The sequence below is a fragment of the Nicotiana sylvestris genome, chromosome 8 (assembly GCF_000393655.2).
Source record: "Nicotiana sylvestris chromosome 8, ASM39365v2, whole genome shotgun sequence".
In the NCBI taxonomy this organism is placed as follows: domain Eukaryota; kingdom Viridiplantae; phylum Streptophyta; class Magnoliopsida; order Solanales; family Solanaceae; genus Nicotiana; species Nicotiana sylvestris.
Genome location: NC_091064.1, coordinates 208,478,819 through 208,493,488, shown reverse-complemented (window position 1 = coordinate 208,493,488; position 14,670 = coordinate 208,478,819).

Below are 14,670 nucleotides of genomic sequence, written 5' to 3'. Positions count from 1 at the left end.
TTTTTTGATTAATTTAACAATACCTTTTATCTGGTTAGTAATTCATAAAGTTAAACATTACATTTTTCTATAATAATATCCATAACACATGACCCTCATATAATTAATCCTTAAAATCGAGGTGTGCCATTAGTGAATTTTTCATGGCTCTCGCAAAGTTGAAAGTGCATAGTTGCTTTAGGTGCGTTGTTACCTTCCTAAACTCGGGTGTGCATTTATGTGACCCAAATCCAAATCTCAACAATGTTAGATAAAATATGTCGAGGACTGCGGGTGTATTTATGTGACGTGGTTCAAGACGTGTTTTAAATAACGTTGAAATCTTCCCTAAAAAATAGTTAAATAAAGCGGTTAAAGTTAAAATTGAACCATAGGTTTAAAATGTATTAAAATCTGATAATAAGCCAATTATAACAGTTAAGCAACCGTGATAGAACCACGGAAGTCGGGAATGCCTAACACCTTCTCCCGGGTTAACAAAATTCCTTACCTGGATTTCTGTGTTCGCGGACTATAAAACAGAGTCAATCTTTCCTCGATTCGAGATTTAACCGGTGACTTGGGACACCATAAATTATCCCAAGTGGCGACTCTGATTTTTAAATAAAATAATTCCGTTTTGATTGTCACATAAATTAGAAAAAACTCCCTTACACCCCTCCGGGTGTAGGAAAAAGGAGGTGTGACAGCTCTGGCGACTCTGCTGGGGACAAGAACCCAGAATCTCTGGTTCAGAATTCTGAATTCGAGCTTAGATGAATTGTTATAGTTGGCTTTATTTATTATCTGATTTTGTTACATGTTTGGGCCTAATGTGCTAAATGATGTTTTTACCGCTTTGATATTCTATGAACTGTATATAAACTACTACGAAACCAATTTGCTCTCTGAGCCTTCTAAATCATAGAGGAGTGTGCACTTGGTGTGATTTCTCTTCTGTTACAGTCATATCCCAAATTTAGAATGAGGTTCGGACAAGTTGCAAAGCCGGTGAAGCTTTTGTATTCCCGGTACGCTGTCCCCCCCCCCCCCCCGACTCGAGTTGTCCGCTCAAGTAAGCCAGGTCTAGAACAATAAACCCAGGTTTTAAACCTAGTATAACAAAGCCTCATGTTGGATCCCTAGTAGAAATGTTTATTTGCATCACGTGCATTTGACTTTGGAGACTCAACATAGGGGTTGGGTCTGTCTAGGACAGGTGTACCCGAAATGAAAAGGACCATCCTGATGCATCTTACTTGCTACTTGTGCATTTATTTGCTTCGTATTTGCATGCTGATCGGCTGATAAATAATGGGAGAAGGTTGGAAAAAAAGAATAGCAATGTGAGGGTTAAGTGAGTTCGTCACCTGTTTTGAAAACCCCAATGTCCAAATAGTGCTGAAACTCTGCCGAATTTTTTGAGAAAAATGAAATGAAAAAAAGGAAAAAAAAGAGGTTTATTTTTTAAAAATAGTTGGTTTTGTTTTATTTGCCCGAACTACGCCAGTTTGATTCTCACATGGTGTGAGATACATAGGAACCCCCATCGGGTCCAACTTCCTTTTTGCAAAAATAGCCCGAAAAGAACAAAAAATTTATTTTTATTGCAAATAAGTAAGGTGATGCCACTCTTGTCAAAAATAGCCGAATATCCCTCAAAAGGGCGCCGGAAGGCTATTTTTGCAAGAATAGCCGCCTTTAGTCATTTTTCAAGGTTTTGGCTGGTTAGCCGACACAACCTTAAAATCTTCATTTTCGGAGTGCTGAAAGGCCGTATCGGCAAAGCCAAATAATTTTGTGAAAATTTTGAAAAATGATCATTTTTTCTTGAGTCAAAATGAGTCGTAGTTTTCTAATAATTGAAATCACCTTAATAAATGTGCAGGATGAGCACAATTCAAAATGAACCTTTCTCAGTCCGTGAAGAGATCCCTTTGGAGCTACATATGTGGTGGCATGATTTGGGGGACGACAACAGGAAGGTTGTGACAAAAGCGTTGGGTGGTCTTATTGGGCTCTTGAAGGTTAAGCCGAGAAAGGACATAATTGAGGCCTTGATACCATTTTGGGACCCAGCACATAATGTATTCCACTTTGCTGATTTCGAGTTAACTCCTACACTGTAAGAGATAGCACGCTACACCTGTTTCGACGGGAATCTTAGAAATCAATACCCGGTGGCACCTAGAGCAGTAACACCTCACAAATATTTGGACCTGTTAAGCATCACTCAGGACATCCGAGAAGGAAATTTAGCCAAAGGATTCTGTACCTTCTTTTTCCTGTACCAATGTTACGGGAATCCCCGTGGCTTCAAGATGCTAGATACCGGTCTTACTCACGCAGGAAACCAAGACAAGTGGGAAGCTCGGAGAGGATTAGCTTTTATAACGGCGTTCCTGGGTATTTTGATTTGCCCCAAAAAAGATGGGAATATAGAGTTGGGGCTCGTGGGGATAACTGACTTTATGATGAAAAAGGCAAATGGGAATATAATGCCGCTGATCTTGGCAGAAATTTACCAAACTCTGACCCTTTGCCGAGAAGGGGAAAAGTTCTTTGAAGGGTGCAATATGCTGTTACAATTATGGATGGAGGAACACCTTTGTCACCATCCCGGATACTTGAATTGTGGTATGACTGGCATCGAGTGCATTGAAAAACAGGAAAAACGGGTAGAGGCTTATGAGTTCTCGAAGGGTACAAAAGCATGGCACGCCCACTTGAGATCCTTGACTGTAAACAAGATCGAATGGACGTTCGGGTGGCTCTCGGTTAGTGAAGTAATTTATATATCGGTTGAGGTGTGTTTCCTGCTATTGATGGGTCTTCAAAGTATCTAGCCTTATGCTCCACATAGAGTCCTACGTTAGTTAGGCCGATACCAGACCATCCCACACGATGAAGATTTGAGTCGGCAGGTCATTGAGTTAGAACCAAAAGCTGCCTTTCCAAAAGAAAAAGTGCGTCGGATTTGGCATCAGTGCAGATTCTTAGAGCCTAAAACTCAAATACGAGATCTATCTAGAGGTGAGTTGGAGCCTAGTTACCCTGCTTCGTATGGTAAAAGATCTCGAGTTCATCAGGAGCCTAAAAGGCCCGCAAAAAGACCCTATGTCCAACAGTTCACTGACAAAGCACATGTGCAATGGGACTGGTTGACCAAACAAAACCGAGTACAAGGCTACCATAAGCAAGTTGGAAAGGCAAGTCTTGGACCTTCAGTTTGAAAATGGTTTGCAATCCGCCGCAGATGAGGGAGAAAAAAAAAACTAACTCAGGAAAATGAAACCCTCAAGCTCAAATCCGGAAGATGAAAGCAGCTGCTAGAAACCCGGAAAGAAGCCGAGCGGATGAAAGGCTTATAAGCAGTCTGAAAAAGAAAGCCCTTGAGTGTTAAGATGACCTGGAAAAGTCTGAGGCCAACCTAGCCAAAGTCCGGGCACAATGGGCAAAGAAGGAGGAAGAGCAGGCAAAGTTTGTGCAGCAAATGAAAAGAAAGTATGAAGGGACAATCACCATCCTGAAGAGAAAAATGACTACCCTCGAGAATGAAGCATCCAAGCAAGCCAAGGACTTCAAAGCTGATAGGAAACACTGTTATGATTTGATGGATCAAATGGAGGAAGGAATGCAACAGTTGCAAAATCAACATCTCCATGACACTCAGGTGTTAGAAACTCGGAATCAACAGGTCGGGCGTCTGCTTCAGGAAAAGGGTAGAATCTGAGAGCGGGTCAGAGTCATGGCCGACTACATTGTTGTGAAATGCCAAGCATGTGAGGATATGACTCGCACCACTTTCTTCGCGGCAGTGATGACGTTTGTCCGACAAATAATGAGTGACTTGGAGAGGCTTCAAAAGGATCTTGCATATAGGCCCGTGGCGAGACCGAATGATGTCCCGCGGGCCCTAAGAGCATTTGAGGCATTAATGTATTCGTGATTTTTTTTACTTGAGTCTGTATTTTCTTTCTGTTAGGGTCTGTTAGTTTCTTTTGAGTCTGTTAGTTTTTGAGTCGTTATAATCAAAGTATTTGCTTTTGAAAATCCCAAAAATGTTTTATTACTTATTTTTACACTTATACCCCAGAACTACGCTCGGTCTGATTTATGCGGGGTCATGATACGCAGGCAATCTCCATAGGATTCGACCATAACCAAAAGAAAAGAGAAAGAAAATAAGAAACCGTGAGAACGAAACAAAATAAGAAAGGGAAATGAGAGAATAAAAAAACAAAGAGAAGTCAAACAAAGAAAGACAAGAATGAAAAAAAAAGAAGGGAAGTTGCACATGGAAATAAGGAAAAGCTGGGATGACACAAGCAATCGAGCAAATACAAGATAGAAATGATTAATTACTTAGATGCATTACATTCCACAAATATGCGGTTACCAATCTGTTAAGCTCTAATCACTAACGAGTTTGTTGTTGATGCTCCAAAACCAAGGCAGGTGGTTTGTTTGTTGAGTATTTTGGCAACCCATCCATACAACACCAGGTCCAAAGGAGAATTGATCATGTCTAACCAAGAACTTGATGCGAGTAGCATCGATCCTTCAAGAGAGGTGAAAGAATTGGATGTTAATTCGATGAAAGAAGAGATGTATAAGTTGAAGCAGCAGATGGCCAAAATGTACCAGGCCTGGGCAAAAGGGCAACCACTACCAGCTTACCCCGCCAACCCTGCTTTCATCCCGCCATTGACTCAAACCCAGGAACATTCTACTGTTGATTCATCTGCAGGATTTCCTATTTACCATCACTACCAAGGCACTACCTCCCAAATCCCGCAAGCTCCACCACCCAAACAAGTTCCATATCCTCATCCCCCAATCACTCCTGTCTTAATCGCATCCCCATCTGCTACACTACACTAATCTTCTAGTGAGCCTGTGTTCCAAGCCCAGGATAACCAATACTACCCCCCAGAGCCCACTTTCAAAGATTTAGAAGTTTATACTCCTCGTTTTGATCTCTCTGCGGAAGCTTAAAAACCATCCAAAAATCCCGAACAGGAGGAGATGTTCAGAAAAGTTAAAAGCTTATAACAATCATTCAAAGACATGCGGGGGTTAGGAGGTCAAGTAAGTGTGGCTTACAAAGACCTATGTCTGTTTCCAGATGTGCAATTGTCGGCAGGGTTTAAGATGCCCAAGTTTGATTTGTATGATGGGCACGGTGATCCAGTAGCGCACTTGAGAGGGTTTTGTAGCAAAATGAGGGGAACTGGAGGGAAAGATGAATTGCTAATGGCATATTTCAGTCAAAGTCTAAGTGGTTCGGCGTTGGAGTGGTATACCCGGCAGGATCACAGAAGATGGTACACATGGGATGATCTAGCCCAAGCATTCGCTTATCACTTCCAGTATAATTTTGAGATTGTCCCAGATCGTCTATCTTTGACAAAGATTGATAAAAGACACAATGAAAGCTTCAGAGAGTATGGCTTTCGGTGGAGAGAACATGAGTGAGGGTTGACCCTACAATGAAAGAAAGTGAAATGGTAGATTATTTTCTACAGGCCTTAGAACCTACTTATTATGGCCATCTGGTATCAGCTATAGGCAAGTTCTTCAATGAAGTAGTAAAGATGGGCGGTATGGTAGAAGAAGGACTCAAGTCGAACAAGATCATGAGCTATTCTGCTATTAAGGCAACCACTCAGGCCATTCAGGGTGGCACCGGAGGAATAATCGGAAAGAAAAACAGAGAGGATGTGGCGACGATTGATTCAGGAGCTTGGTTCGGACCCATGGGCTCATCTCACCACTATAATCAGCCTCGACCCCACCACCAAACTTACCCCCACACCCCATATAATCCACCCCAACACTACTACCCACCACCAGACCATCATTTTTCTGTCCACCATGCCCAAACATACAACCAACCCCCCATCCATGCACAATGGCGTGCGCCCATTCCACAAAACACTTACCCACCCCCACGAGCCTATCGAAACCCTCCCGGACCAGGTTTCCGGCCCAACCAAGCATTTAAGAGTGAGAGGTTGCAGAAAAAGAAAACATTTACTCCATTGGGAGAGTCATATACCAGTTTATTCCACAGACTAAGACAATTGGATATGCTAAGGCCGATCGAGTCGAAACTGCCAAATCCTCCCCCAAAAAATCTGGATTATTCTATAAGTTGCGAATATTGTTCTGGTACTCCGGGTCATGACACGGAGAAGTGATGGCACCTAAATAGTGTTATCCAGGAGCTCATTGATACTAATAGAATTGAAGTTCAAGATCCAGAGGCGCCTAATATCAACCGGAATCTGATGCCAACCCACCAGGAGACAAATATGATTGAATAATGCATAAGGGAGGGGAGCCCAGGATGCCTTCACAGACAGTCATGATGATTTGGTCCAGTGAGGTCAAGCCAATTGAATAATCAACAAGTGAAAGATCAGTGCTCAAGTCGAGCGAGAGGAACGATGAACCATCTATGGTAGTTAAGAAGGGGTCTTCAAGTGTTGTGGCAGAAAAACAAGAAAGGTTGAAAGTGGTTGTGCCAGGAGTGGCGAACAAACCTGTCGTAATCGTGGAGGGCGCCCGCATAGATCATGTCATTATCAAGCCGGTAACCCAGTTACCGATAGTCAATAGCAGGGCTATTCCGTGGAATTATGAACGGGTGACAATGACTTACAAAGGAAAAGAAGTTAAAGAAGAAGTCTATGAAACCCAGGGTTTGACTCGTTCGGGGAGATGCTTTGCCCCCGAAGAGTTAAGAAAAGCTAAAAACTCCAAAGATAACCCAGTGCTAGTGAAGAAAGTCGTAACTGAAGAAGAGGCAGAGGAATTTTTGAGAAAGATAAAGATGCAAGACTATTCTATTGTGGAACAATTGAAAATGACGCCTGCTCAGATTTCACTGTTATCATTGTTAATCCACTTAGATGAGCACCGTCGAGCCTTAATGAAAATCCTGAATGAGGCTCACATTTCCGATAAGATCTCAGTGAACCATCTGGAAAAGATAGCCAACAAAATCTTTGAAGTGAACAGAGTCACTTTTTCCGATGATGAATTCCCTGTAGAGGGTACTGAGCATAACAGAGACCTTTACCTTACAGTAAAATGTGAGGACTCTGTGGTTACCCGGGTATTGGTCGATAATGGTTCCAGTGCGAACATTTGACCTCTCTACATTCTGAGCAAGTTGAAAGTAGAAGATGAGAGGATTCATAAGAACAGTATCTGCGTGCGGGGATTTGATGGCGGAGGCAATGATTCAGTTGGTGATATAGTGCTAGAGCTGACGATAGGACCAGCTGAGTTCACGATGGAGTTCCAGGTGTTGGATATAGCTATTTCCTACAATATACTGTTAGGACGACCCTGGATTTACGCCACTAAAGCAGTCCCGTCTACACTACACCAGATGGTCAAATTTGAATGTGATAGACAGGAAATGGTTGTGCACGGCGAAGATAATTTGTGCGCTCATAGCAATGCTGTTGTACCGTTCATTGAAGTGGAAGATGACAAGGGGTCGTGGGTCTATCAGGTTTTTGACACGATGTTGGTCGAGAAAATTCAAGAGGGGAAATACATTCCAAATTCGAAGATAATCACCGCATCAGTCATGGTGGCCTTTGAAATGTTAAAGAATGGTTTCGTACCAGGCAAGGGTTTGGGTTCATCTCTGCAGGGCATCATACAGCCAGTATCCCTCCCTAAAAACTTGGGAATATTTGGTCTGGGATTCAAGCCCACAGCCGCAGACATAAAAAGAGCCAGAAAATTGAAACAAAGGGCATGGGTCCTTCCAAAGCCGGTCCCACATCTCTCCAGATCATTTGTCAAGCCCGGTACCAGAAGTTGCCCAGTAACAATAATTCCCAGTTCTTTGACTGATCCTGACAAGGAATTAATTGAAAAATTCGAGAAGTTGTTTGACAATATAAACATGGTGGAAATTGGAGAAGGTTCTAGCAACGCGAAAGTGCAATTTGTCGGGCCAGAAACGAAGCTTAACAATTGGAAGGCTACTCCTCTCCCCACTTGGAAGGAGTTTTGGTAGTTTGTTTTGATTTTCCTTCAGTTTGTCTGGGTTATTCCGGGGTTGTAATCCAGATTTTTATCTTTCAGTCTGCTTGAGTGTGCAAACCTTGTTATCTTTTATCCTTCAATGAAATGCAATTTCCCTTCTTCATCATTCCTGATAGTTTTCTTTTTTGTTTTTCTTTTCTTTTCTGTACAGTTCTTTTTACGTTGGTTCTAATGACATGGAATGTGTAAGGAATCCTCAACCCAGTCTTAAAAATCAATCTGATTCTGAAATAATAATTCAAAAAGTAGAGTGTGATGACGAATCAGAATATGATGAGGATGAGGCCTTTGAAGAGATTAGTAAGGAATTAAATCACTTTGAAGGAAAACCCAAACCCAACCTGAATGATACTGAAGCCATCAATTTAGGGGACGCAGATAATATCAGAGAGACTAAAATAAGCGTCCACCTTGAACCAAAGATCAGGGAAGAGATAATCAAAGTACTGATTGAATACAAAGATATTTTTTCATGGTCATATGACAACATGCCAGGTTTGAGCACTGATTTGGTGGTCCACAAATTACCCACTGACCCGACATTCCCTCCCGTCAAGCAAAAATTGAGAAAATTCAAAATTGATATGAGTATGAAGATTAAGGAAGAAATCACCAAGCAATTGGACGTAAAGGTCATTCGGGTCACACGATATCCCATTTGGTTAGCTAATGTTGTGCCAGTACCAAAGAAGGACGACAAGATCAGAGTATGCGTTGATTACCGCAATCTCAACAAAGCAAGTCCAAAGGATAATCTCCCACTACCCAATATCCACATTTTGATCGATAATTGCGCCAAGCGTGAGATTGGATCTTTTGTGGATTGCTATGCAGGGTATCATTAGATATTAATGGATGAGGAAGATGCGGAAAAGACAACATTCATCACACCATGGGGAACTTACTGTTATCGGGTAATGCCATTTGGTTTGAAAAACGTTGGGGCAACTTACATGAGGGCAATGACTACTGTGTTCCATAATATGATACACAAGGAGATTGAGGTATACATAGATGATGTAATCATAAAGTCGAAGCAGCATGCCTACCACGTCGGAGATTTGAGGAAATTTTTCCAGAGGCTTCGCAGGTACAACCTCAAACTTAACCCTGCCAAGTGTGTATTTGGTGTTCCATCCGAAAAATTGTTGGGATTCATAGTCAGCCGTCGAGGCATTGAGTTGGGCCCGTCAAAGATCAAAGTTATCCAAGAATTGCCGCCTCCGAGGAACAAGACTGAGGTGATGAGTCTGTTAGGGAGGTTGAACTACATCAGCAGGTTTATTGCTCAGCTCATGACAACTTGTGAGCTTATATTCAAGTTGTTGAAGAAGGATTACGCGGTCAAGTGGACTGATAAGTGTCAAGAAGCATTTGATAAGATAAAAGGATACTTGTCAAACTCACCTGTGTTGGTTCCACAAGAACCAGGGAGACCTTTGATTCTTTACTTGACAGTTCTGGAAAATTCATTTGGTTGTGTATTGGGTCAGCATGACATCACTGGCAAGAAGGAACATGCCATCTACTATCTTAGCAAGAAATTCACGGCTTATGAGGTTAAGTACACTCACCTGGAAAGGACATGTTGCGACCTAACTTGGGTAGCATAGAAATTGAAACATTATTTGTCATCCTACACTACTTACCTCATTTTGCACTTGGATTCGTTGAAGTATATCTTTCAAAAGCCCATGCCCACAGGAAGACTTGCGAAGTGGCAGATTTTGCTCACAGAGTTTGACATCATCTATGTGACTCGGACCGCGATGAAAGCCCAAGCATTGGCCGATCATTTGGCCGAGAACTCGGTCGATGAAGAGTAGGAGCCATTGAGAACTTATTTTCCTGATGAAGAGGTGATGCATATCGACGAACTGGAGCAGATTGAAAAACCAGGTTGGAAACTTTTCTTTGATGGGGCTGCCAACATTATAGGAGTTGGAATAGGGGCTGTGCTTATTTCTGAAATAGGGCATCACTATCCTGTTACGGCTCAGCTTCGTTTCTATTGTACCAACAATATGGCTTAGTACGAGGCATGCATTTTGGGTTTAAGGCTAGCTGCAGACATGGATGTCCAGGAAGTCTTGGTCTTGGGAGACTCGGATCTTCTGGTGCACCAGATTCAAGGAGAATGGGAAACATGGGATTTAAAACCCATACCATATCGACAATGTTTGCATGATCTTTGTCAACGGTTTCAATCAGTAGAGTTCAGGCATATTCCAAGGTCCATAATGAGGTGGTCGTTGCTTTGGCTACCTTGGCATCAATGTTGCACCATCCGGACAAAGCTTATGTCGATCCTCTATATATTCAAGTCTGAGATCAACATGCTTAATGTAACATGGTGGAAGAAGAACTTGATGGTAAACCGTGGTTTCATGATATCAGGGAGTACATCAGAATGGGGGTATATCCGGTGCAAGTCACGGGGGAGCAAAAGAGAACAATTCGACGGTTGGCAAGTGGATTTTTCTTCAGTGGAGGAGTTTTGTATAAAAGAACACCAGGCCTTGGATTGTTAAGATGCATAGATGCTAGACAAGCTACGGCTGTCATGTCCGAAGTACATTCGGGAGTCTGCGGACCATATATGAGCGGATATGTATTGACGAAGAAAATTCTCCGAGCAGGTTATTATTGGCTCACCATGGAGTGAGATTGTATCAGTTTTGTGTGAAAATGTCATCAATGCTAGATATACGGAGATTTGATTCATTCTCCACCATCGGAATTGCACACAATGTCAGCACCATGGCTCTTCGTTGCTTGGGGCATGGATGTCATTGGACCAATTGAGCCAGCAGCATCCAACGGGCACAGGTCCATTTTGGTAGCCATTTATTATTTCACCAAGTGGGTTGAGGCTAAAACTTTCAAGTCTGTAACCAAGAAAGCAACGGTTGATTTTGTTCACTCAAATATCATCTGTCGATTTGGAATCCCAAAGGTGATCATCATGGATAATGATGCTAATCTTAACAGTAATTTGATGAAAGAGGTATGTCAACAGTTTAAGATTACACATTGCAATTCCACCCCATATTGTCTCAAGGCGAATGGAGCAGTCGAGGAAGCCAACAAAAACATAAAGAAGATACTTCGGAAAATGGTAGAAGGTTCCAGGAAATGGCATGAAAAAATACCATTTACGCTGCTGGGTTATCACACTACTGGCCGTACTTCAGTAGGTGCAACTCCTTATTTGTTGGTATATGGCACTGAAGCAGTGATACCTGCGGAAGTTCAAATCCCGTCCCTTCGGATTGTCGATGAGGTTGAGATTGATGATGATAAGTGGGTCAAAACCCGTTTGGAGTAGTTAAGTTTGATCAATGAGAAAAGATTGGCAGCAGTGTGTCATGGGAAGTTATATCAAAAGAGAATGGCAACAACGTACAACAAAAAGGTGTGTCCCCGAAAGTTTGAAGTAGGTCAGCAAGTATTAAACTGCATCCTTCCACACCAGGCCGAAACGAAGGCCAAGTTCGCCCCAAATTGGCAAGGGTCGTTCATTGTGACGAGAGTATTGTCCCATGGTGCTTTGTATCTAACAGATATCAAAGGTAAATGTGTAGACATGGCTATCAATTCTGATGCAGTCAAGAGATATTATGTATGATTTCTTTGGTTCAATTGTTGATTGTTTGTACTTGGCATTGTTTCGAAGATTGGAATGACGAAGGCAATTTGTTCTACTATCTAAACATTTTACCCTATGTTACCCCTTTGAGCCGTATTTAATTCATTTCATACCCCTCTTTTGGAATCAGTAGCGAAATTCAGCAAAGAAGAAAAGAAAAAAAGATAAAAAAATATAATATAAAAACAAAGCAATTCCTTATTATGAACTACGTTCGACCTGATTCCTTTAAAAGATACGTAGGTAGCCTCACGGTTCGGTCCCATCAAAATAAAAATTCAAAAGTACCCAAGCAAAGAAACTGGGGCAGAAGTTGCGGTTGTTGTAAAAACAATCTGATTTCAAAAGTTGTAATGTTGAACCCAGTTGAGTTACTTTGAGCCTTTTTGATACCTTTTCTTTCTAACCCCATCCAAAAAACCCACATTATGGTCCAAAGAAAGACCTTCGGATCAGTCTTTGAGAGATGCCAAGTCAAGTAAGTAGAGGTGATCCATATCAAGGGCAACACTCTGGTCCAAACAAGGAAAATGAAAAATGAGAGAGTCTTATTGGTGAAACCCCTCACGGGCACCGTAAGGCAATGAAAGCCGAGAGAAATCAAAAATGAGAGTCTTATTGGTGAAAACCTTCACGGGCACCTTAAGGCGAAAATGAGTCGAGAGATGAACAAATGAGAGAGGTTTGTTGGTGAAAACCCTTCAGGGCACCGCAAGACGAATAAGGTCAAGGTTTTGGTGAAGAAATTGGGTTTTGAAGATCTCGGGGCATAAAGTACGACAACTGAAAGTTGATTGGTTGGATAGACTGGGCCGATTAATCTGAAATGCATGTCATGATCATTGCTGCCAGTTGCTCCACTCAGATAAGTCTCTTTTTCTGTTTCCCCTTCAGATAGTCTTCTAGTTGATTTTTTTTATCCTTAACTATCAAAGTCATTGCATTTCATTTCTTTTGGGTTTATTTCTCTAAAATATTTCCAATGTCAGTTCTGTTTAAGCAAACAAGAAAGGATTTCAAAGCTCATTACCAACTTCCAAAGTTGCATGAAGCACAGGACGGTCAAGGCACTACTAAAGATAGTATGGTATGATATGGGACACAAAAGGTCATTGAAAGTTCCATCGGTGAAATGGTTTAGTAATCTTGTGGGAGATGCAGAGGTTCAAACAGATAGGTCAGGGATGTAAAACAACGGTTGGGTATAGAACACTCGGGTCATCCAAGGTCATGTGGTCGAAAGTCATTCAGAAAGTCAAGCGGTTCTTGGCCAGTTCGGGGGAGCCAGTCGAAATAAAGCACGACGGTAGAGAGACCTTCAACAAAAATTGCCGCAAACTAACCACCACATTTTAAAACTAACAAAATTTTTCTTTGATTGAAACAGGGGCAGAAAATTTCGTTTGTTTCGGAGAAACCCTCCGTAGGGGAAAAGCAAGCACCAGACAGGTTTGATAGTAAATTCTCAGGACCTTCCTGGAAAATAGGACCTAGTTTAAAAATTCAAGACAATCATGAGTAGAAAAATCTAGCATAAATGTACCCCAAAGGAATATAAGTTGGCTTCAAAGTTTACATGCTTGAGATAAGATTCAATTAGGAGTTTTCAGGACCCTCCTGGATAATGGGATGTAGTTTTAAGATTTTCATTAAATAATAAGATTTAGCGTAAGTTCTGTTGTAAGGAAGTATAATTCAGCCTTAAAAATTGTCACTCTTGGGATAAGACTTGATTTTGATTTTCAGAACCCTCCTGGATAATGGGATGTAGTTTTAAGACCCTCTTAGATAATAAGATTTGGCGGAAATCATACCTTTAGAAGATATAATTTAGTTTTGAAACTGTCATTTAACTAGGAGTTTACAGGACCCTCCTGGATAATGGGATTTAGCTTTCAAATTCTTAGATATATTTGGTAACATGATTCAATTAACACTCACAGATGTGCCCAGCGACCAAACTGGGGTAGAAAATTTTCTTTGTTTTGTCTATTTTGTTGAAATCAGGCACCCACCTGGAGAGCAGGGGAGAACAACACGAGTTTTAAGGATAGAAAGTAGTTCAGGGTCAAGCAAGCAAGCACCCATTTTAGGAAACAAGGAAAGATAATTCAAAGGAAAAGCAATCGCAAGGGGAAATAATTCAAGTTCAGCAATCAGGAGCCCACCTGAAGAACGAAGGGAAGCAGCAATTCAAGTGTTGGTAATCAGGAGCCCACCTGAAGAACGAAGGGAGAAGTAGTTCAAGTGGTGGTAATCAGGAGCCCACCTGAAGAACGAAGGGAAGCAGTTTAAATTTTGGTAATCAGGATCCCACCTGAAGAACGAAATGAAGCAGTTTAAGTGTTGGTAATCAGGAGCCCACCTGAAAAACAAAGGGAAAACAAATCAAGTTTCAAGGGAGATTGACACAAGTATTGGTAATCAGGCACCCACCTGGAGGAACAAGGGAGAACAAGTCAAAGAAAAGCAGTTTCAAGAAGAAGATGAACCAAGTTTCAGAAATCAGGCATCCACCTGGAAAACAAGGAGAAACAGTTAAAAATTCAGCAATCAGGTGCCCACTTGGAGAGCAAGAGAATACATTTCAAGTTTCATCAATCAGGCGCCTATTTGGAGACAAGGGAATACATTTCGAGTTTCATGAATCAGGAGCCCGCCTGGAGAAAAAGGGAAAGAAGCAATTCAAGTTCGGCAATCAGGAGCCCACCTGGAGAACAAAGGGAAGGCAATAATAATCTCAAGATCAAGCTTGAGAAGTATAGAATGGATCTTTGTAATGCATAGATCATAGTTTAGTCTAGCTTCTTTATTTTGTCATGGTGTAATAAGGAGGCCAGTAAGCAGTAGCAGCAGCAAAAACAACAGTGAAATCAAGCTTCATGGTAGTCCCAGCTACCGAAACTTCCCGAACTACATTGACCTGATTCTTTTATAGCCAAGGATATGTAGGAAACTTTTAAAGCAGA